Raw genomic sequence first — 26,470 nt, 5'->3', positions numbered from 1 at the left:
ATTGTCAAAAATAGAATTGGGTAAATGTTATCTAGAACACGAATATATAATTCTGTAAATTTGGTTGGTCCTGCCTAATTATTCTGTTGGTAAAACAATTGTCAGATAGTAGTATTTCCACTGGTTGCCATGTAGTTGGTTATTACTCTAATTTATCTTTTTCGATAGGGATTTAACACGTTATATGATTATGGGTGGAGTAGAGGAGTATATTATCTTTTATAGGACATAAGTACATTGATGCGTTCATCTTAATATTGGGAGTGGTATATTGGTTCATCTTTATATTTAGAAATTGTGAAAACGCAAAATTCGGTAAACGTTCTCCAGGACTCTAATATATACTTCTGTAAATTTGAATGGTCCAGCTTACCCCTTTTATGAGTAAAAATTGTCAAAAAATCAAAATTTGGAAGTTTTTCTTTTACCTACTATATCATCTTTGATAAGACTTTAGGGTATTATATGCTTATACAGATGAGTACAGGGGTCAATTCTCTTTCATAAGGCATATGTACAATGATGATTTATTTCAAAAGTTGTGAAGGGGTACGTAAGACCACACCTTTAATTTACTTACTTATTTCTTTATTTATTGTCTAAACAACAGGCTATAGCCCAATTGCAGTGTTGAAAATTACAAACTTGCATATTCGGAACTCTTGATAGCATTTCTAAATTTCTTAGGCGACATGTCATATATATCCAATTCATTGTTATTTACTCACATTCTATTATACAAAGCTGTTCTCCAGATAGGTGATTTCGTCAGACTTTTTACGTAATAGAGGCCAGTATTTTTACGTGTTTTCAATGAAAAAAGATGAAAATTTAATGAAGAAACTAAGTCAGAACAGTTCAAAATATTTTGAGTTATTTTTTGAATGAATAAAAATCAATCATAAGACGTCTTTTTTTCTAGTGTTGAAAGATGAAAGTTCTCAAGGATGGTTTTATAGCTGTCATAAGTAAGATAAATGTGAGTTTCAATTTAAGAATTGTCAAAAAGAAAATTTTTAAATAGTTTCCTGGACTCGAAAATATAATTTTGTAAATTTGGGTGGTCTGCTTAACCCTTTTATGGGTAAAACTTGCCAAAATATTCATATTACCAAGATAGAATATCGACCTAATTTATCTTCTTAGATAAAACTTTACTACAACTATGAATATACAGACTGTCCCATAATTCGTGTGTAAATTTTAATTTCATAGTACTCAGAACTGGTAAAAGCTAGAACTGTGAAATTTGCAGGCAATTTAGAGGAAGATCAGAAGATTTGTTTGATAGCAAAATGAGATCGCGGGTATTATTGTTTGCGGAGTTACAGGGTCAAAGGTCAAAATGCGATTTTTTCCTTATGGGATTTCAATGTTAAATAGTAGTCTCACATGCCATTTTTTTGAATATCCATCTCCGGTAGCAAAAATTGGTATATCGACATAAATTCTGATCCGAAACAATGTGATAACGAGAAATTTGGGCAATCGTGACCCGGTGACCTCTAGCAGGTCATCTGTGACCCTTGAAGAAAAAGCTCCCTTTTCAACAGCTTATTGTACACAACTAATTCAGTTGAAGATAATGTTAAAAAGACATATGCACAAAGGATCTACTGAACATCCTTTTTAGCAAAACGAAGAGGTCAGCAATATCATCAGAGGTCAAAGGTCACGTAGTTAAAATGTCATATTTGGTGTGTTAACAAATAAGAAACTGTGACATTGGAAATAATGCTTTGAAGTGCCATAGAACACATGCATAATGATCCTTCCAACGAGTGTGTATGGGCATAGGGAAAAGGTCATCATAAGAGGTCAAAGGTCACGCAGTTAAAATTTCATGTTTGATGTGTTAGCAACTATGAAACTGTGACGTTTGAAAAATGATTTGAGCTAGCATGGAACACATGCATAAAAGGTCCTTCGAATTGGTGTATATGGGCATAGGAAAAAGGTCAACAATGTCATAAAAGGTCAAAGGTCACGCAGTTAAAATTTCATGTTTGATGTGTTAGAAAATATGGAACGGCGACGTTTGAAAATGATTTGACGTGCCATAGAGTACATACAGAAAGGTCCTTCCAACGGATGTGTATGGGCACAGGAAAAAATTCAAGAACGTCCTTAAAGGTCAAAGGTCACGCAGTAAAAATTTAATGTTTGATATATCAGCAAGTATGAAACTGTGATGTTGGAAATAAGGGAGCCATAGCTGCCATAGAAAATATGCATAAAGGTCTTTCCAATTGGTGTGTATGGGCATAGCAAAAAGCTCAACAATGTCATAAAAGGTCAAAGGTCACGCAGTTAAAATGTCATGTTTGATGTGTTAACAAGTATGAAACTGTGGCGTTAGAAAGAATAATTGGAGCTCACATAGAACACATGGATAAAGAAAGGTCCTTCCAAGGGGAGTCCATGGTCTTAGAAAAAGGTTAACAATGTCATAAAAGGTCAAAGGTCACGCAGTTAAAACATGATTGTTTGTGTTAGCAAATATGAAAGTGTGACGTTTGAAAAGTGATTTGACCTGCCATAGAATACATGCAAAAAGGCGCCCATGGAATACATGCATAATTAATGGTCAACAGTGTAATAAAAGGTCAAAGGTCACGAAATAAGAAGTTTATAGTTCGTATATTGGCAAGTATGAGACGGTAATGTTTGAGAACTAATTTAGTTGGTATGGTATATAAAATTTGGGCTCTCGGAAATCTTTTCTTTTAAATAACAAGAATACTTAATTTTAGGAAATCATTATAGAATGCGCACTATTGTTTGCAGGACATTCTAGGGCATAGTGGGTGCAGGATTTTCTTTCGTCTAGATTCTAAAAAACATATTATTTGGTAATATTTTCCATAAGTAGAAGCTTTGCTTTGTATATACTTAAACAAAAACAAACTATTTGCTGAGCAAAACAATATATTCACATAAAAAACTGCATACGTGTTACAGTTTCGCCAACTAACATTTTGGCTTCATCAGACACTATCTGTTTCCAAGCAATGCATTGTGTTGTGAAGTTTGAGGGGAGAACAAAGATGTCCCTATTCTCATGAAAAATAAATATGGCAGCCTTAATATTTCCTTAATGCTTACCCAGGAAATATAGAAAATAAAAATAATTCAACTGGAAATAAATTGCTTCCCCATATGTAGGAAGAGACGCACTCTTATCGTTTATTTATACCCTTTCATGACTGAAGCATAAACACGACCTGTATATGTTTTGAACTCACGTCAAATAATCAGTCTGTTTCGTTCACAAGGGTGGTTTGGTGTTGCTAGAATGATAATCTGGTTGGACAGAGACAGTGAGGCAGTGGAGTGTGGAGTTGAGCTTAAAATTAAATGAGTTTGTGTATCTTGAGTGTTTGGGAATATTGTGTGTCTTGTGAGTGTGTAAGAAAACAAAAGCTGTTGTATTTCTTATTTTCCCTATACTCATAGGCCTACGTGTTTGGAAGTGTGTGTGTGTGTGTGTGTGATTGTGTAAGTCACAGTGGATATTCTAACAAAGGAACAACGTGCCGATTTGCATACAGTTCTTAGTAGGTAGGTTTAAAAAACGCGGAGAAAGGCGTTTGCATGGTGGGGTGTGAAAATAAGCAATACCCAAATTCTTCATCTTTGCAAACAGTTTCGGAATAACTGTTTTAGAAAGGAACATCTTTCTCAGCGACAACGAAAGGCAGGACCACTTGTAAGGATCTCTACCGAGGATACTAAACGCAAAGTGGTTCGTTCTGTGCTTAGTTCACCAAGAAAATCAATCCGTCGCCGGAGTGTTGCATCCAACGTTAAAAGAAGTTCGCTGAGTAGGATATTGCGTGTGCTTGAGGTTAAGGCGTACCGTATGAAGATTGTAAATAAATTACATGATGATTATTTCGGTGCCAGAATTTTATTTTGTAACTGGTTGATAGACAAATTAAATGAAAATCCCATATTTTTTATTTCAACTTATAATGTCAGATGAAGCTGTTTTTTTTTAATGGAACAGTGTCTTCGTCACATGAACGGTTCTTGAGACCCAGTCCACCGGCGGAAAGAAGTGAACGCTGTGTAGATCAAAGGGGTATTATCGTTAGGGGATGGGAATAACAGCAACTGTTGTAATAGGGCCATTTTTCTTCGAAAGAAACGTTAATCAACTTACATACCAAAATATGTTGCGAGAATTTCTTTTCCATGAACTTAATCCCTTAAATCTTGATCCACACAATGATATGTGGTTTCAACAGGATGGTGCTCCAGCACATCGTACTAGGGCAACATTGCAAATTTTAAGAGGAAGGTTTGGAAACCGTTTAATAAGTATAGTTTCTGATGTTGAGTGGCCAGCTGGAAGTCCTGATCTAACCCCATGCGACTTCTTTCTATGGGGCTTTCTTAAGCAACAAGTTTATAAAACTCCTTCAGTAACACTTGAAGAACTTCGACGATCGATACAGCGTGCCATTGAACAGATAACACCAGACACTCTTGAAAAAATCTTCACAAAGACACTTATACCCAGAGTGAACTTAAGTTTAGCACATCATTGTTTTAAACATCACAGAAACATGCCTACCATTGCCTGCAGCATTTGAATTACAAAATTAGGCTTCTCCACCTTATGGCAATATTGACCTTTTCATTATGGTCATGTGCACCCCTTGGAAGGATCTTTCTGAATGTGTTCTATGGAAGCTCAAATCCATATTTAAAACGCCACAGTTTTATACTTGCTAACACATCAAACATGAAATTTTAACTGCGTGACCTTTGACTTTTTACGATACTGTTGACCTCACACACACACCAATTGGAAGATCTTTTCTGCATGTGACCAGGGGCAGCTCAAATTCTTATTTCCAACATCGCAGTTTCATACTTCTTAACACTTCAAACATGAAATTTTAACTGCGTGACCTTTGACCTTTTATGACATTGTTGACCTTTTTCCTATGCCCATATACACCAATTCGAAGGACCTTTTATGCATGTGTTCCATGCTAGCTCAAATCATTTTTCAAACGTCACAGTTTCATAGTTGCTAACACATCAAACATGAAATTTTAACTGCGTGACCTTTGACCTCTTATGATGACCTTTTCCCTATGCCCATACACACTCGTTGGAAGGATCATTATGCATGTGTTCTATGGCACTTCAAAGCATTATTTCCAATGTCACAGTTTCTTATTTGTTAACACACCAAATATGACATTTTAACTACGTGACCTTTGACCTCTGATGATATTGCTGACCTCTTCGTTTTGCTAAAAAGGATGTTCAGTAGATCCTTTGTGCATATGTCTTTTTAACATTATCTTCAACTGAATTAGTTGTGTACAATAAGCTGTTGAAAAGGGAGCTTTTTCTTCAAGGGTCACAGATGACCTGCTAGAGGTCACCGGGTCACGATTGCCCAAATTTCTCGTTATCACATTGTTTCGGATCAGAATTTATGTCGATATACCAATTTTTGCTACCGGAGATGGATATTCAAAAAAATGGCATGTGAGACTACCATTTAACATTGAAATCCCATAAGGAAAAAATCGCATTTTGACCTTTGACCCTTGTAACGCCCCCTTCCACCTAGCCTCGTCTAATCGAATTCACATGGAGAGTTTACAAAAAAAAAATAATTAAACAAACTGTCAATATGAACTCAGATCACAAAGCCTGGCAGAGAGGGCTTGGGAGAGGAGAATCGAGCAGTTTCGCGTAATCAACTATGCTAGTATTAGCTGGAATTGCAGATCCAATATTTCTAGTTGGAAAAGGAAACACACTAAACATAAACTTAAATAACATGTACAACAGTGTTTCAAGTTTTAAGATAACAACTTTATTTCCAATATAAGGAGGTGTATATGAACTAAAACGTTTGAATAGCTTATATACACTCGTTTGAAATGTGCAATATACAACTATTCTATTAATAATTATCTGATGATTAAGTTGATTAAATCTCAAAAAATTTCAATTAAAACTTTACTAGTTGATTCTTATCTTCTTTAAATTTAATTTCAATTATATTTCAAACAGTATCTCCAATCAATAATTACTAATTCTCTTCAAATCTTGACTTTAACAGTTAATAATCTTTCAACGACTTTTACGACCATTAACTACTCATTGATAGATTTCTTCAAACATGAATAATATTTCTGAACTAAAATTTTATAATATTTTTAGATCTTAATTAGTTAATTTATCAAATTAATAGCAGTCAAATTAATATCTGAATCAAAAACTTAACTTTCAAGCTTATGACAACTTTCGAGAAAAACTTATATATTTCTTTCGAGAAAATAATATCAAAATACGCTCTCCTTCTGACATATGGCTAACAGCTGAAAAAGAAATTCTTAATTTAAACGAAATATCGGATCCGCAGGTGGTTTATATCTTGTTTCAACGATTAAGGTCAAAGTAGAAAGAATAATCGCCACAATTTCTGGGAGGAAAAATAACTACTGTTGGAAGGCAAAGGTTCGCGAAGTTTAAACCCTTTGGAAACAAACTATCAACGACCTCACAATCAACAGTTTTGACAAATACAATTACTATAAGTAAATATAATATTATTAACTCACCAGGTGTCGGAAAACTCAATGGTTTACCTATTTCCTTTTTTCCTCTCGTTTGGTATTTGGCCTCTTTGACTAACTATTGACTATGCCGTACGCAATTCTTGCTCTGTGCCAGAAATTATACTATCACGTTGTTACAGAGGATAAATTCCAGGACAAATCTTTAGGATTGCCAGAATAAGCAGGTATCCAAACTAGCAATCTCTACGGACTCTACTAAGAAATGTCCCACACTACAAACATTCTCTCTCATTAATAAATTTCCTTCTTTTTTCAAAAAAAGAAATATTTCAGAGAGATTAATAAGTAATGAAACAGGACCAAAATGCACAATGAATTCACTCACCAAACAGAACTGAATAGAGCGAATTGAGGGTTCACTTTGCATGCACACTTTCCCTCTCTGACTCTGTAACAAGCACAAAAAACAGGCTATTTCCTTGCCAACTTCATTCACTAACACTGTGAACTTGTTCAACACATCGTGATATTTAACTTCGCTTAACTTGCAAAGAATAAATAGTAGCAAAAGATTTTCTGGCACGGAACTTAGACTTGCCCACGTATATTCACTCACAAACATGTCCTACTTAACACAAAGCAAAGCAAGAACACGCAACCACCAAACAACTCCATCCTCTCTGGGCTAAAGTAAGGAACAAGATAACGGGTCCCTGAGTCACTGAGCCAGGTAGAGTTGTCGGTACAAGCCACGCCCACCGAACAAACACGCGCAAAACCTTTTTCCCTCAAGTTGTCATAGCATATAGTTTCTCAGTCAATTCCTCCTTACATTATTCCTATCAAACTTTTTTCATACTTTTTCTTTCTCCTATTTTTCTAAAATTAATACTTTTTACAAACAGAAAAAGATCGTTTTTAAATACTGAAATTGATTAACAATAGGAGTCTTAATAGACAATATATCGATCAATGTACAATTTTCTTTCATGTAACCATCCATTCTTCTTCTTCCCAGGTCCAGAAGGATGGTGCGTTACATCCGCCACGCCTTAGAATAAAAAAAATATACAAAGCTATATTTTTTTTTGCAGGAAATCTACAAAATAGAAAAACAAACTATTAGTCCAACAACATATTTACAAATATAAAAAATTAAATACCTATAAACAATTCTTTGAATGCAAATCATTCATTTAATAATTAAATCAACAAATTACTATTTACAATTTATTTACAAAGTTTAGAGATCTCTAGGTGCATTTAGTATAATCAAAATTTTCCTTATTCCATTGCCATGGTAAATAAATGCAAATAAATTAATAAATTATCAATAACAAAACTATATACAAATATACAAGATCCAATAATAATAATAAAAATATAACTAATAGTTGTTAATATTCAATATTCCTTATCTCAAATGAATTAATTTCATTTCTCTTCCATTTCTATTATTAATTCAAAACTCTAGGTTCTCTATATACTTTTAGTTCCGAAACATGACTTCTACGGAAGGAATTTAAACTATTGTCTTCATCCGAAACTAGTACTGTACTTGGGGTCAGGAAACGACGGACTACAAAAGGACCAAGCCATTTGTCACTAAGAGACTTTGCTATTTTATCTTTAAGAGATGACTTTATATGGGATCTAATAAGAACCTTATCTCCTAATCCAAAGGATACTTCCCTTCTCCTCTGAGCCATTAATTTCTTTCTTTTATTCCACGATTTCTCCATATTCTGCATGGCATTTAGCCAAAGCTCTTGGGTTGATTTACCCCCAATATCAGACTCTGAGATGTTCCATCGGTTCTCCAAAGGTGTGTTGGTAGGACGTCCATAAAATATCTCGATCGGAGACATCTTCAAGCCAGAATGCTCACTAATATTCAATGTGTATTGCAAATCGGGAATAAGATTAGACCACTGGTTTTGCTTATCTGCAAAATAAGCTCGAATTGACCCCTTCAAGGTCTTGATAAATCGCTCAGAAATGTTTCCTTCAGGATGATATGGACTAAGCTTAATATGATTTATGCCAAGTCCAAACATAAACTTTCTGAAATGCTCAGATACAAAAACTGAAGCATTGTCAGTAGATATTGCTTCAGGAAATCCCAACCTACTAAACATATACATTAGCTTTTCGGTAATTGATGCTGAAGTTAAAGTTCTTAGCTTCTCCAACACCACAAACCTACTAGCGTTATCAACTCCAATAAGTATATACTTAAAGCCTTTAGAGGTTGGTAAAATTCCAATGATGTCAATCATCCAATGTGATCCTATTCTCTTATTGTATTCAGAGATTAGGTGTCCCATTTTCTTTTTATTTTCCTCCTTTGACAACTGACATCGATGGCAACATCGAACAAACTCCGTTACTTCTTGCTTCATATTTTCCCAAGTGAATCTCTTATATAGCTTCTTCAAGGTCCGATAAATGCCAGAATGGCCGCCAACTAGTTTATCATTATGATAATATTCGATTAGCACTTTTCTTAGATTCTTGGGAATAACAATCTTGTAAGGGTTGTTTACCGAGTTCGTCTTTTTCATTAATATGCTCTTATTCAGGATATAGCCTGAAACTAACTCACCCTTTTCGATCTTCCGAATAATATCTCTTAATTCAGAGTCTTCTCTCTGCAGCTCATCGATCGGTTCTTTTATCAAAGGAAGTCTCCACATATGCGCTAACCTTAAATTCTCATTAAAGGCAGCTAATCCCATAGGCCCATCAATAATGCGGAATTCAAAGGGATCGTAAACCCTTGTCAATGTGTCTGCTACTAAATTCTCGGAAGACCTAACGTGCTTTATTTGAAAATCAAATTGACAAAGGGTTTCTACTAATGGTCCGTATTTCATAAGTCTCTTTGAATTGCTGAGAATCCAAGTCAAAGCCTTATTGTCCGTTAGTACGTCGAATTCCTTTACCAAGTAATGCCGGAATCGAGCAATCGTTTTTACCAAGCTAATGAACTCGATTTCATAAATGCTGCGGTGTTTGTCAGCTTCCGACAATTTCTTACTGAAGAACGCAACGGGTTGGTACTCCCCCTTGCTGTTCTCCTGCTGCAAACACCCAGCGATACTCTTCCCTGAGCCATCCACGTTTACTATAAAACGTTTATTGAGGTCAGGAGTTTTTAACACGACATTCTCCACCAATAATTTCTTCAAGCTGTCAAGAATCTTTTGATGTTCTAGATTCCATTCAAATTTTCTATTGACAGACTTGAGTTCACCTAAAGGACCCATGAGTTCTTGCATTTCGGGCGCGAACTTAGAATAATAACTAAACAACCCGAGAATTTTCATCAGACCTCTACGATTCCTTGGTGGAGGAATATTTTGGATTGCTGATACCCGTTTCGGATCAATCTCCATTTGGTCCCCTGATATTACATAACCTAGGTAATTAATCTTATTATAAAAAAACAAACACTTATCAGGTGAGACCGTTACATTATATTTTCTAAATATATCGAAAACCTTTCTAATTGTTTCCTTATGTTCCTCTACAGTATCTGAAAATATCAATACATCGTCGAAATACGTTTTTACACCCTCCTTTTCCAAGTCTCCTAACAGTTTTTTCATTACACGAGTTAATAGGTTACTTCCAGTTTTAATTCCAACTGGTACTCGTGTATAACGATATAATCCCTTTGGAGTAACTATTGTAGTAATGTCTCTTGAGTTATCGTCTAGTTTAATCTGATTGTACGCACGCCGTAAGTCAATGCGTGAATACAGCATCTTCCCCGACAACCCTGTCAGACATTCCTCCAAGTTTGGAGCAGGAAAAGGATCATTAACTATTAATGAATTAGCCTTAACGTAATTTCCGACAATTCTAAATGTATTATTTTTGTTCTTAACAAGGAAGCAACTGCTAGCGTAGTTGGAATGGTCTACTTCCTCTAATATACCCTGTTCAACCAACTCTCGAATCTGTTCGTCAAAAATCTTTTCCTTTCCCTTTGGGATTGGAAATGGATTTTGTTTAAATGGTTTGTCTTCTAATAAATAAATATGACCGGTGAAATCTTTGATGCATCCAACTCGTTCAGTGATAACATCTGCATAATCTTTATTAATCGAATCTATGAATGAATTAACATCCTGATTGCGATACTTCCAGTTTTCATCATCTGATTTTTCCCCCTGTGTGTTCGATGGGTTTTTCACCTGTGGAGATCGTTTACATTTGGTTTCTCCATGGTGAGAATCTTTATTAAAATATTTTTTATTTCTATTGACAAGTTTATGGAAGTTTTCTGCCTGTTCAATATCCACATCTGATGCTTCCGATGAACTGTGATGATGTCCAGTCTGTACCTTCGAAGCAGAAGGAATTTCCTTATTGGATTCATTAACCTTGGATTCCTGACTCTCGTCCCTATTCACCAGATCTGCACTCTTCTTCTTCTTTATCCTCCTCTTTCTTGACCTCTTAGAAGGAATCTTCTTTTTCAAACAACCTGAAGATTGATCCATTTCTTCACTTCTTCCATCAACTTCATTGTTCTCCTTTATGGCTATCTGCTCTTCTTTTTCATCTTGCTTAGTTTGAGCTAAATCTCTACCATTAACATCAGTCGAGATCATAGCCATGTCGATACATGTTGTTCTACAAGGTGTTTCCTCTGTATGAGTGGTTGGAAATCTTCCTAGTTCCAATCCTTCACCATTCACGCTAGGAGATCTTGATGTATCACTAACTGCATTTGCTGGAGTTCCCTTGGTGTTGGAAACCCTCAACAAATCGCACTCAATCCAATTCTTCATCTCAATTAATTGTGATGAATTAGGAACTTCAATCGTAAGTAATCGATCTTCTAAGTTATTCAGTTCAAGTTCGCATTGAATTCCCCTATCACAATATCCCGAAGAATTGTAATCTGATCTAATAAAAATCGAAGAAACACTCGCTGAAGTCTGATTCATTACTTTCTTTCTCACTGGTCTTCTTATAAATTGTCGCTGTTCTTGAGGATCTACAGATCTGAATCCACCTTTAAACACGTTCTTCTGAAATGTTAAACGGACTCTCTTTCTTCCTCCGTTCAAAACTAAAATATGATTCTCGTAGTCCAAAATAGCAGATGTAGATTTAAGGAAAGGCATTCCTAACAAACACTCACATGGCAACTGTTCCACAACACGAAAATTCACCACTTGGAAATATCCGGATAAGTTAACATTCAACGTAATCTCTTCTCCCGTGGAGAAATGTAAACCTGAAGGGGCATTCACCGTTTTTTCTTCCACAGTACGTATATGTTGTTCGGCACCACTGCGACGAACTAACGATCTAGTAACAAGATTAAAACTAGACCCTCCGTCTACACAGACACTTGTTAATATATTATTAATCTTGCCAATAACGAAGGTCGCTACTAATCCGTCCATCTCCGAAGGAATTTTCTGGTTTACTGTCTTTTCCATAACTTTGGAACGATCTCTATTGTTATTAACTTTCGAGAATTCTGAAGGTATCGAAACCTCGGAATTTTCATTCATTCGATTCGATTTTACATAATTACTTGAAAAATTCTTATATTTCTGATTATTGTCACTGACTTTCAACTTATTAGAAAGAACCATTTGATTTTTACTATTGACTCCCATCGCTCTATTATACTCAATTTGTTCTCGAGTACTCATTATAAATCTTTCGGCTATGTCTAATAGTTCTAAACGGCTATTAGGAAAATAATTTCCTAGCATCCTATTCCTTTGGTTTGGGTTCATTCCCATTAATATTATTCTAACTAATTCACATTCTTCCATGTTTAATCCTAATACATTCATTGAAATAGTCACAGATTTCACATATTCATTCATGAGTTCCGATAATTTCTGCTTTCTATAAATTCTGTCACTCACTAATGAATGAACAGTTGTAGGAGTAATAAATCTAGATAGTAAGTTATTTTTAAACACATTCCAATATAAATGATCATTCAATGCCGAAGTAACTATTCTTAAAACAACCCCATTACATTTTGGAATTAAAACTGATAGTATCATGTTAAATGAATAGCTGCTCTCCATTAGTATTTCTTCAATTTTGAACAATAATTCGAAAATTTGCAAGCTATCACTACCATTCACGTTTTTAATATTCATAAATCTATTCTCCAAATAAGTTAAAGATCTAGTATGGGTATACTTCAACATTAATTTATGCTCATAATTAGCTTCTGAATGATGATCATCTAAATTTACATGAGATTGTACTCCCCTATCAATATTTCTACCGTCTAGATTTCTCATACTTGGACCAAAGTTAGAATTGCCAGCATGCATATTATTTATTCTCACTCTAGGAGTAGAACTGAGAATATTCGAAACTCTATTATAGTAATTACCCAACTCTAAGTATCTATTTCGAAATCTATTTTCATTGGAAGAATTTAAATCAGGAGGAGAAGTCCCCATCTCTCTTCTTATAGGCGGTTCATTAAAAGTAACCCTATGTTCTGGTCTAGAAATATTCAAGCTAGGAGGATTAGCTATCCTACTAAAACCGTAAGTCTCTGCTGAACTATTAACTGAAAAATTCAAATTATTCCTATCTGGAGTAGGAAAAAACCTAACACCCGAATTAGTATGCATCGGCGGCGTTAAACTCATACTCAAAGAGCCGAAATTAGAATTTAAACTCGGATGCCCAGTTGCATCAATAGTAACAAATTCTGAGTCTGGCATGTCAATGCTAATATAATCACGTTCGCTTTGAAGGTTATCCATAATATAAAAATAAACAAAGCAAAACAGCACAATATATAAATAATACTTATAAATAGTCATATACAGATACTAAACTACTACTACTACTAGGAACACAAACTAGAAATTGATACGAAAAACCTTGGAAGAGATCTGAAATTATTCATAAACAACAATAATGTTCGACCAATCAATGATCCTCAAATTCAAAGAACACAAAACGGAGTGGCGATATATTTTTATCAATATTCGGAAAAATTATCCTCAAAATTTCAAAATTTATATTCATAAACAATTTAGAATTCAATTTCATTCAAATTATCTAGGTTAGATACAATTATCAACTCTAAGTAGAATGATAATGTTGGAGGAAAATGAGAAATTTGAAAATTTAACTACACAAATTTGAAAGTCTTTCTCAATAGTCATCAAATGATTTATAAATATTCATAAATTTTACAAAAAATTCAAAAAATTATTTTAGTGGAACTAAAATGTAGGAGGAAAAGACTATCTCTCTTTAATAGGACAAATATTTTGCAAAATTCAATTCCAAATAAATATACTTAACTATCATTACATTTTTCAAAGTCCTAACAATATTATAAACTTTTTTGTAGAATGAGAATGTTGGAGGAAAGTATCAACTAACAGCCTAAAAATGTGAAAATCTACTAACAAAATTAATTTAAAGCATTCAATACTCCAACACATTCACAATCTTATTCTTTAAATTCAATATTAAATTCGAGTGGAATGAGAAAGTTGGAGGAATCTGAAAATTCAACTAAGTTTTTACAAGAATACTAATGTCAAAGATAAATTACCAAAATATATTTTAGGATATTCTACTTCAATAATATTTCCTATTCTTTTCACTTTGTAACTCTTAGTGGAATGAAAATGTATAAGATATCCTAAGAATAACACAAACATAAACTTACTCTCTTAAAGATCTAGATATGAAATCTTAGAATGTAGATCTTAGAATGAAGATCTTGTTCCTTACGGAAATTGTAACGCCCCCTTCCACCTAGCCTCGTCTAATCGAATTCACATGGAGAGTTTACAAAAAAAAAAAAAAATAATTAAACAAACTGTCAATATGAACTCAGATCACAAAGCCTGGCAGAGAGGGCTTGGGAGAGGAGAATCGAGCAGTTTCGCGTAATCAACTATGCTAGTATTAGCTGGAATTGCAGATCCAATATTTCTAGTTGGAAAAGGAAACACACTAAACATAAACTTAAATAACATGTACAACAGTGTTTCAAGTTTTAAGATAACAACTTTATTTCCAATATAAGGAGATGTTCTCTAGAACTTGAATACATATACTTCTTTAAATTGGTAGGTCTTCTTATCCGCTTTTTTGGGTAAAGAATTGTCAATAATATATTTGTCAAAAATAGCATTTTATATTTTGCAGGAAGTTTAAAGTTGGCGGGGAAAAGTGAATTAGAATGTGGCGCGAATTTTGAATTTTCTGTTTAACGTTCACTAAAATAGATTGTAACATATAACCATATGGATGAATACAAGATCCAAAATCCCACTGCCTTTCATTGAACATGAGTACCTTGAAACCGATAGAAGTACATAGGACCAATCCTTAAATTTTGGAATTGTCTAAAACTTTGTAATTGGTCTTTAGGACTTGAGTGAGTTTTCTTAGTAAAACCCGATTGTTTAAAGTTTTCGAAAAGTTTTTTTCTTTGTAAAACTTTCAGTTTGAAAATATTTGAACTTTAATATCGTAGTTAAAGATTATAGTCTAAGGTCAATTGTGGAAAGATATTCTTGATGCAGTGTGATTGGCTGATCACTTTCATATTTTTGTTTAATTTTCTAAGGTTTCGTTTTTTTTTATTTTTTTTTTTACTTGAAATTTTTCTATTGCTGTTTTAAAATTTTAGTCGGAATTTTTTTCAACTTAAGGATTGTAATTACGAATTGTAGGTTCGACTTATAGTCTGTCATTGATAGAAAAAATTAGAACTTTAAACCAAACACTAATTATTGCTACCGATTAATTTGCAACAGTAACGATTTCACATTCCGAACTTGAGTCACAGTCGGTACTATCCTGATTCTGTGGTCACTTTGAATTTTCTTTTTGTCCTTGTGAGGTCACTCTTAAAATATTCATAAGTACATGAAAGAGCAGTACAACATATTTCTATCAGGTGTCCTCCGTGGATAAGTTTGTAGAATTGTCACTTTTGTAAATAGGGGTCTCGGGTTTGAGCTCAGCTAAAGGACAATTTCTCTCTCTCGGATGCAATCCGAGAGCGGTTAGTATTCTACTTTACACTGTAGGTCCAGTCCTTTGTAAACCCGCTGTTGCATAAAAACGAGCTAAAAAAAACTTATTTTTATCCACTTCTGGTTTTAGTGGAGATATTAGACTAGATACGAAATATATTGTTGGGACGCTTAATTGATTGCAGAAAACAGCTTCTTGTTATTTTTATTCTGTAGCCATCAAAATTAAAATCGGAAGTGGTTAATTTCTACCACTTCCGGCTTGAATATAGGCTTAAGATAGAAGATGGACTATTTTTAGAACGCTGAACAGAATGCAAAACTCGTTTATCGCTAACTGTTACCATCCCTGTTCTATGACGACCCTATTGGTTAATTTCTATGACTTCCAGTTTCAATTGAAGATTAATAGAGGATATGAAAGGTGTTCTTGAGACGCTTGAAAGCTACTCGATTGGAGAAAACCGCTTTTATCTATATTTTACCGTTTTTGCTCTACATTTGTAGATCAATATTTATTGAAACCAGATATTGTAGTTGATTTGATCCACTTCTGGTTGTAGTAGAGAGGTGATAATAGAGTTTAAATATGTTTTTACGAAGCAGAAAAACGGATCTCACTTCGTATTACCGTTTTTGATCTACGATGATCAATAACCAAACCGGAAATTGTTTATTTAAGCCATTTCCGGTTTGAGCAGATGGTTCTAATAATAAACTCGATTCCTAATTCTTCACTCGTTATCATCACCAAGTTTGGTGATGATCCATTAAGTAGTTCTTGATTTTTTTTCACACACACGGACATTTTTTTTCACACAGACACGGTAAATATATAAAAGAGTTTTGGTAAACCAAACTCCTAATTATTATTAAGGAGAAGAAGAAGAAGGAAAACTTTGTTTTCGCCACTCCTTGCGTAGAATTAATCCGTTCTAACCGCAGAAGCATTATACTGTTTGTTTTCTTTGATATATAATATAAAATGAAAAGAAAACTATCCTTCCAGAAAACTAAATAAATAGACAAATAATAAGAACATACTTTCCTTTGTTGTATAGTTGTGAGTGGCAGAGGCGAAAGGTACTGCTTTGAAGGATAATACGACTGTTTCAAGCAATAGAAAATGTAGAAAGACAATCGGAAATATGTGTTCAATACCGAAGTACCGAATATCATAATCTTTGTTCTACGAAGTGTTTTGTTGGCCCGTGAGTAAAGCGGCCCATACACGTAAACACATGCCTGAAGAAACAGCCCGACTTGTATGAAAAATGATAAAACCACAGGCAAGTTGATCGTGTATGGCCTCGTTCATTCATGTTGAAAGTTTTCAAAATCTTCTGAAAACATGTTTGATGTTTTTGCCGTTCTGCATACATGTTTACCGTGTATGGGCTCGTTCATGCAAGGTGGCTGTTTTATATTTAGGTCTGCCAATCACGACAGCGGAAGAAATCACGTGAGTCTCTCCTCCGTCGCATGCCAAGGTCGTGCAGTTGCAGAAAGAAAAAGCACGCGTTTCCTCGTCCTCCACATTTCTCCAACTACTTTCAGTATGTTGGACAGCACGTTGGTACGTGTGTGGGCAAAAAATTCTTTCAAGATGCATAATGAAAGAAACCTTTCATACATGTTGGTAATGCAAGTGCGTGCGTCTATGGCGCGCTTTACACCAGTTTCCGCCGAAAAAGCAAATTCAGATAGTGCCATCGTAAATTTCTAGGAACTCAGTAGGAAGGTGGAGGAGGGAACGGAGGTGGCTCAAGGGGTAAATAATTATGAAAATGTAGGCTGTAGGCATGAGTTTCGCTTCTCAAATTGCCACAATACATCCCTCCCCAGCATGTGTTCTTCAAAGAATGTCAACCGTAATAATTTATGAGGTCTCCAAGTGATCTTTCGACCCTTTACCTGCAGTAGTGATTACCTCATTACAGAAGTAAGCATTACAATTAAACTAAGTGATTAGGTGCAAAATAGAGACAGTCATCTGAATTGTATTACTCTTTGGCATTTGCGTACAAAATTGCAAGTTAATAAGTCCAACATTTTGTAAGATATTTATGAATTAAATTTTACATGTTATCTTATGGAGATACCGAAGCCTCTAATGATGGGTAGACATCCCCTTGATTTTAAAATTTTCAAATGTTTGAATTCATTTTTTTTATCAGTTTTAAATTTTAGTTTGAAAATTTGTTGAACCTAAGAATTGTAATTAATTATGAATCATAGTCTAGTCATTGGGAAAAAAGAAATATATCACTTGAAACCTAACAGGAAATTAAAAGCTTTTGATATGTAACAACAACAATTTCACATTTTGAACTTTAGACACAATTCATAGTCTAAGGAAACTGGTTAAACACTATCCTTAGTGCAATTTGATTGTTGAACATTATTATGCATAACAATTTCACACTTTGAAATCTATTTGGGTCAAAGACTACATACACCAAATATCATTTTTGACAATTACCAAATTTAAGGAGTGGTCCCATGTACTCTCAAAATTTAAGATAGGAGCATCAATGTACCCATGTCCTATGAAAGGAAATAGACCCACATAACCATAACCTTAACCATATACGGTGAAAAAAACTCATGAAAAGGGATAAAATAGGCCAAAACGCCTGAAATTTACACTCGGCCATTTTTACCTATGAAAAGGAACGAAATGGACCTCCAAATCTTACAGAAGTACACTCTATAAATATGTTGTTGTGGGAATATAATTTGATAACGAATTCGCCCGGTATTTCTTATAATGCTAGTATGTGTATAATCGACAGAGCCGTATGTGGAAAATTTCATGTCAAAAGAGCAGTAAATAAGAACAATAAAACGAAAGTAAAACTTTCTTGTCCATATAGCAACATTTTGTTTTATTCATTCTAATTTTCATATTTATAATTCTTTTTCTATGAAATTTACCACAAATATACATTTCCCGATTATACACATAGTATCAGTATTAAAAGTATCCTGCAAAATCATTATCAAAGTATGTTCTTACAAGAATCCAGTTATAGATATGCGACAATCATTTTGCACATGAATGTACAGTCAGAAACAATATTAAATGTAGGCTGGAGGTATAAGAAATCATATCTCCAACCTATGCTTAATATTGTTTCTGATTGTACATACCAGAGATGGAGTGGGTCAGTGGGTCGGTGGGTCAGTGGGTCAAGTGGGTCAAGTTTTCTGAGTGGGTCAGTGGGTCGTGAGTCAACAGCATGTGACCCACTGTGACCCACCACCCACCGTGACCCACTGCGACCCACCGACTCAGTATGATCTACCGACCCTCTCTGCTCACTGCATTGTAGACAGTATCTTCTGAAGACTGGTAAATTTGTCTCCGTTTTACTTTCAAGACCTTCATTTCCCTTCCTTTTCCACTTGTTTCTGTCTACTTGCCTGAGGTGAGTATATCTAACCAAGTGAAAAAAGAACTTCGGGCACTTTTGGATATTGATATTTTTAATAGTAATAATAGCAATAGGACTTACACTACAACTTGGCTTTCGAGACCTGTGAGTTTTTAGAGCTAACTACTGGAAAAAATAAATTTTTGAATCTCTGTAATATATAAATTATTATATAAAAAATTGAATGTAACTGTTATGTGTGCCTGATCATCACAGTCAAATTACAAAGTCAAATGAAATTACTTTTGGTATATAGTTAGGCCTTGATCCAAATTATTATTGCTTTTATTATAATGCATAATATCCTAAGGAGGTAGTGATGATCCGATTTTTTCGAAAAAAAAAAATTAGTATCTCGCAAGCCATTAAACTTACGGAGCTGAAATTCAGTGTATTAACTCGTTATTGAAAATAAACAGAATGTGTCCTAGCATTTTTAAAAATTCTCCTTTATGTGGGGGGAGGGCACTTTCTATATATGGGAAAATTGGTAGTGAGTTGGTTTGTGAAAATGATCGAAAACGATCGATGTTATTTAAGAAAAAAAAAATCAGAAACAAAAAATACAGTGCTTGGCTTCATATATCCATTGCTTTCTGCTATAATAATTGCTGAAGCTTATGTTTATTATATGAAGCGGTTACAGCACAGGGCAATCAACCCATAAAGTTGTGAGAAAAATAGGCATAAAATTTGTACTGTGAGCTTAATTACACGGAAATTTGAAGTTTGGATTGTACGCATAATTGTATGGAAAATTTTACATATTTTTTTTCTTTTACGTTGGTCTACTTACTTTGATTTGGAACTTTGAAATTTCATCCTTTTTTCCACTGAAAAGTATTGTTAATTCAACAAGGAAATAATTATACTATGATAATTTAATTGAAATTCATCGTAATTTGGCGCACGGCAAACAGCAGTGTGGTAATTGAAGTTGAAGAAGGAGGGAAATTCCCATTCACCTCTGAACACATTCCAGGAACCTCGTTCTCTTTCGCTTTCTAGACGGGGAGGGAACTTGGTAATGGTAATAAAACCTTCATGTGTAATTACAAAAATTAAATTTATAAACAAATAAGAAATCATCAGTTTATCAGGCTTTAATTGATAATTTATTCACAAGATTCCCTATCAAAGGCGTGGTAGATGAAGTTTCTGTTCTACATGGGTCGACATTGCCAACTGACATGGTCGATATGGAAAAGATGTTGTATGATGATAGAGAGATGATGCTTCTTGCTAAGTATTTCAAACCTGACCAAGAAAAATCGTTATCAGACTTAAGTCTAACAAGTAGATTGTCGATAAGAAGTTGCAGAAATGGGGTAGAAGTATTACCAATTTCCACGACAGAGTGCGAACGGGGATTTCCCCTTATGAATTTACAGATGACTGATATTAGAAATAGACTAAGTGCTCAAACATTGTCTAACTTGTTGCTCATCAATGTTAATGGCCCACCGTTAGACATGCTCAAAGTAGACGAGCTAGTTATTTCTTGGCTGAAGGATGGACATCATTCCACTGCGGATGATTTACCGCCAAAAAGTTACCAACAGGAAATAAATCCGATTTCAGATTTGTTTTAAGGTGGAAAATTACGAGTTACGGAAAATGTATACTTGTATTACTAATGGCTTATTTGTGTTATTCAACTTTGTACCTAATTTTTAGTAAGTCTCTTCTTTGCTTTAGGTAAACTACTTTGAATGAATATTCATAATAATTGCAATAATGCATATTTGTAACTTAAATTTAACGTGGTGTTTTAGTGATTACACAAATTACAATTATGAGCATACTTTATGGAAATGCTCTCACATATGGTACCCGAGCACCTTTATACCCTATGAACAACTGATTTTTCAAGTCTTTTGTGAGAAAAATATTGTGAACTGAGAAACCATAACCTTTTCAATATTGTACAGGGGTATTTTCCTGCGAATAGAAGTTTCTTGTGGAATGTGTTCAGAAATTAACACTTGCAAGAATACTCTCTTAGTACAAGTATATTTTAGGCACACACTAATTTCCCCCCACCTCAAACTGTTTCAATTTCCTCACTGACAAACACTTTACCATTTTATATCGTAAAGGTCAGATCCACCGTTATTGTAACAGTGGTGTTTGAGCGATTGACTAGAAATTCAAACTCCGATTAGTGACAATTTCACAGTCTTGTTTTATTACAACCCGGGTTCGATTCCCGGCGGGAGCTCATGTGGTTCGGATTCCACGTTAATCAGTAGGTCTACGTCTCATATAGCCTCGCTGCTGAACGGGACGTAAAACTCAAAATCAATCAATCAATCAATTGTTTTATTACAAGTTTAAACACTTTAGTCAGTTCAGAAGAGGCCGTGGATCGTGTTCAGTGTTGATGACGATGGATTTTGGTGAGTCAGAGTAGGTCAAAGTGGATGAGAGTGGTTCATGGTGGGTGGTGGGTCAGAGTGGGTCACGGTGGGTGGTGGGTCAGAGTGGGTCACGGTGGGTGGTGGGTCATAGTGGGTGGTGGGTCACGGTGGGTGGTGGGTCGTGGGTCAGAGTGGATCATTGTGGGTGGTGGACCAGTGGGTCATGGGTCACGGTGGGTGGTGGGTCAGTGGGTCGTGGGTCAAGTTTTCATTGACCCACGCCAACTCTGGCCCGTACAAAATTTTGGCAATTTCGAAAATGTAAGGAGATTGGTCTTAGGTATAGCTCCTAAAATTAAGGGGGTGGGACAACGTACATCTGTCAAAAAATTGAGAGGGCATTGACCCCTATGACGTTACACCACCTAATGATGTCACGCGATGTCCCTTAGCCAGTCATAGCCGATTAAGTCATAAACCAGTTCTTACTATGGGCTCTCACAGTAAATCTAAGAACTCTCTATATATGTTTATTGTTTCATTATTTTTAAATGTATTTTTGGGAATTTGATACCTCGTCCCACGAGTGTGTACCAAGATAAAGGAAGACCGTGATGATGACATGGATGATAATGGTGGAATCAGGAAAGTGGGAGGAAAACATGATAATTGTGAGAAAATCCACGCATATACTGTTCGTCTACCACAAAGCCCACTTGAGGGAGCTGGGATTGAACTAAATACCTCTTTATTATACCACGTAATTGTGACGTTAAAAGGTTCCTTTTATGCTAACTGAAAGTATTCCTCCTTTTACTACACGGAAGCTATGTATCATTCGGAAACCTGGCAAGCAAGAAAATAGAAATGTATGTAGAGAACAAAATGCTTTCTGTATTCCAGATATGCACTTCCAGTAGGCAATGATTAGGTAAAGCGGTCACGTTAACTACAATTTGGAAAGATAAGTGGAAAACTTTCTTCATGACTTTGTATTCGTTCAGCAGAAACGTTATCTAGCATATTTAACTCTGTGTATTTGAAGACAACATATTCTTTGAAATACAATACATATCCTATAGCATATCCTCACACGAACTGCGCATTCGTTACAAAAAATGTGACAGTTTATATAATTGTAAAGAAATCTACATGGAGGAACGTTCTCTCGAATCAAGGAAGTTGTTTTAACATTTATAGCTTCAAGTAATTAAATCATCAATTACACAACAACAGAAAATACAGGAAGTATGACAAATATACGACAGTAGTGCATTTCCTTGTCACCAGGAAAATCAATAAACAAACACACGTAAATATGGATAATATTTGCTTTAGAAATGGCATCACGTTTTTGAAGGTGTACTAAGATAGTAACATATTTCAAATACTGTAATAATAATAATAATAATAATAATAATAATAATAATAATAATAATAATAATAATAATAATAATAATAATAATAATAATAATAATAATAATAATGGCAATTGTAGTTGGACAAAATTTTGGATGTAATTTTTTTTTTCGAAAACTGTGCGAAACGCAATGAAAACCTTATATATATATATAGGGTGAAGCGCAGGAGTAAAAGATTTTTGAATCACGTAATACACGGTTAAATATGACAAATCTGTAAAATCATGATAATACATAGGTGTAGTATATACGATGTAATTTCAGTTGTCATGGGACAGTAGTCAGAGGAGGTATGGCGGTGAAAGCATATCACAAAAATAATTATAATTATGAAGCTGCACGACGTGAATGTCGGTGTCATGATATGCTTCCGTCGGCCCATGCGTTTAAGAAATGGGTGCAAAGATTTGAATCAATAAAATCATCATTGAGCTTGAAATATGTAACATGATTGTGGGACGTAAAAGTTAAAAATTTCATTTCATTTAAAACATATAATACGAAGAGAAACATTTCGAGCTCGAGAGACTACCCAAGCAGTAAATGCAGCAATCGAGTAAAGTCGACATGCCATGCCGTTAGGATGAATACGTCGGAGTTTGGGTAGAATAGGGCATGGAGATATAAAACTGCATTCATATAAGCTCCACGTAATCCATTCATTGAAAGATAGCGATGTCAACAATGAGCGAAGTTTTGCTCAAACATTTTTAGCCAAAAGTAATGAAGATCCAGTCTCTTGAAAATTTGTGAATGTCCGACGAAGCACATTTTTACTTGAGTGACTATGTGAATAAACAAATTTTCAGTACTGGACTGCCAATACACGAGAGACCCTTACATAGTGAAAAAATAATTTCAACACAAGAAATAATTGGTCCATACTTCTTTGAAGATGATCATGAACGGGCAGTTTCTGTGACATCTCAGCGGTATGTGGACATCATTGAAACCTTTTTTTAGGAATGAACTACAAAAGTATGCATTGAATTAACTCACAAACTTTCAGCAAGACGGAGCAACAGCTTACACAATAAGGATATTGAGCATGGGTTTAAAAGACTTGTTTGGAAGGCATATCACGTCAAAAAATGGTTACTCCATTGATTTTATCGGTTTACTTATTTAGAATAATGGAAGTACTAGCCGACCATATAAATACTACGTTTTAACGGCTGTATACTACAATATATATATATATATATATATATACAGGATGGGCCATTTTAATCAATCCACAAATGTTTGAAGTACACGTTATATATTGCTAAGGGGGAAAACCAATTCTGCCAAAAGTACCCCTCCCCGCCCCCCATAAATGGGGGTAACAGGGGGCAATTTTGAAATGTCAAATGGGAACATGGGTCGAGTAATACCTCGTTCGAAAGGTCTCAGAAAACTAAGTAACGCTGTACCAAAAGATGTTTCATATTTAGCACCAGTTTCAAAATGGCCGCCATGATATGGTTCGGAAACTCCAGTACCCGTAGTATGAAAACCATGGAAGGTAAATGAATGGAACGAAATTGAAATATGTAAATATCATATAGCATATCGAATGGTGTGGTCCCTGTGATCCCAGTGGCCTTCCTGAAGGGGTCTTGGGGGCTAACTTCAAGATTTCAAATAGTAACATGAGTCGAGTGGAACCTCGTTCGATAAATCTTGCAAAATCAAACATCTTGCAGGAGAAAACGATTGAGGTGAAATTACAGGGATACGAACAAAATCTCGCGGCCGAAACATCGCCGCCCAAAATCTCGCCGGGCCAAAACCTCGCGTGGCCAAAACCTCGCCACCCAACGCGTGGCCAAAACCTCGCCACCCAACGCGTGGCCAAAACCTCGCCGCTCAAAACCTCGCGGGACAAAATCTCGCCGGGCCAAAACCTCGCGTTGCAAAAACCTCGCCGCCCAAAATCTCGCCGGGCCAAGACCTCGCCATCCAAAACATCGCGTGGCCAAAACCTCGCCGCCAAAACCTCGTGGGTCCTGAGATCAAGCCAACGCTCAAGAATTATCCAAACTTCAACACTCCCTTACGAGGAGCATTTTGCAACATACCTTCTTATTGTACAAGGAGAAGATTTGTACCAAAACGTAAAAGTTCTATGCTTAGTAGTTTTTTTAGATCTGGAAAACGGCAAAATTCATTGAAGGCCTTCCATTTCATTCCTGCTTAGGGCATGCATTTCGCAAAATATTGTCTTATCTTGAACTTGTGCCCTTGTGGAGCAAGAAGATTTATACAAAATGTCAAGTTCCAAAACCTAATAAGTTTTGCAAATCTGGCGATAGAATATTCTACATTGAAGAAATCGTCGTGAAGAGGTTTTATCCTGACGACATTTCTTCTCAGGCGACACTACGTCTCGCTTAATTTAGACCAGGCTAGGTTCTGTGTCGCGAGATCATTACAACGAGGTTTTGGTCAGGCGAGATTTTGGGGCGCGAGGTTTTGGCAAGGCGAGGTTTTGGCCCGCGAGGTTTTGGGTGGCGAGGTTTTGGCCAGGCGAGGTTTTGGCCTGGCGAGATTTTGGGCCCCGAGGTTTTGGGAGGCGAGGTTTTGGCCAGGCGAGGTTTTGGTCCGCGAAGTTGTCGCCGCGAGGTTCTGGCCGCGAGGTTTTGTACCCAAACCGAAATTGCAGTGTTCTCAAAAGGCCGCCGAAACATAGTATCCGTGTCAGAGGAAAGGTTTAGTACCCGTAGTGTGAAAGCGATTGGAGATAAATCAAGAGAAGAAAAACTGGAGTAGGTAACTGATGTAAGGCTCATCGAGAGGTTTTGTCGGGGTGACTCCACTGAAAGGTATCCGGGGCCAACTTGAAAATTTCAAATAGCAACTTGAAGCGAGTAACATCACGTTACATAGACAAATTAATATCAAACAGCTTCTGTAAGAATATTTTCGACATGAGACACCGTTTTCAAAATGATCGGCAAGACATTGTGAATGTGTCTAAGAAAACGTCTAGTGCCCATAGTATGAATACGGTTAGAGATAAATGAAAATAACAAAAATTAAATAGGAAAACCACGGAGGCGTTCCAAGGCTCGAGAATGATACAACAGAGATAAAAATGTTAGAGCAAAATTGCCATAATGTACAGAGAGAAATCCAAGTCCTGCAAAATAATCTCTTCCTGTGCTCTGTATGTGAGTGGGATGGAAAGTAACTGTGAAAGTTCAAATGAGAACTCTACTTTAATTCGCAAATTAAGGCTACGCTACAAATAGGTATGGTGTGGTTGAAACATTTGTTTGTAAGGATGACGCTGAAGTGACTAAAAAAGGTGAAATTTTATTTGAATGGTAATGCATATCTGTATGGCTGAGTATAATTTGATGCGAAAACAGAAGCAACGTTATACGAAAGAAATTGTCGAATAATGCAGTTGCTGGAACTTACCAACGTGTGAATTTGCTAATCTCCGTCGCCACAGAAACTTTTATGCAATGAGTGCTGGTTATTAGGAAAGCATTTCGGGGATATACGTACACACTGTTTCGTCCCTCAAGCTCACGATATGACATGAGTGCTAATAGTTAAACAAAATATAACTGTGGCCATCCGCATTAACTCAGTGCACCAACTCTCTATCCATGAAGTCTGCCTTCCAAACAGCATTGGGTCCGGTCGGACATTGAAATTTTGAAATTAGCCCACAAGACCCCTTCAGGGAAG

This window comes from Thermobia domestica, chromosome 6 (assembly GCF_964235325.1).
Source record: "Thermobia domestica chromosome 6, izTheDome1.hap1.1, whole genome shotgun sequence".
NCBI classification, from domain to species: Eukaryota; Metazoa; Arthropoda; class Insecta; order Zygentoma; family Lepismatidae; genus Thermobia; species Thermobia domestica.
This window is presented reverse-complemented; position numbering follows the sequence as displayed.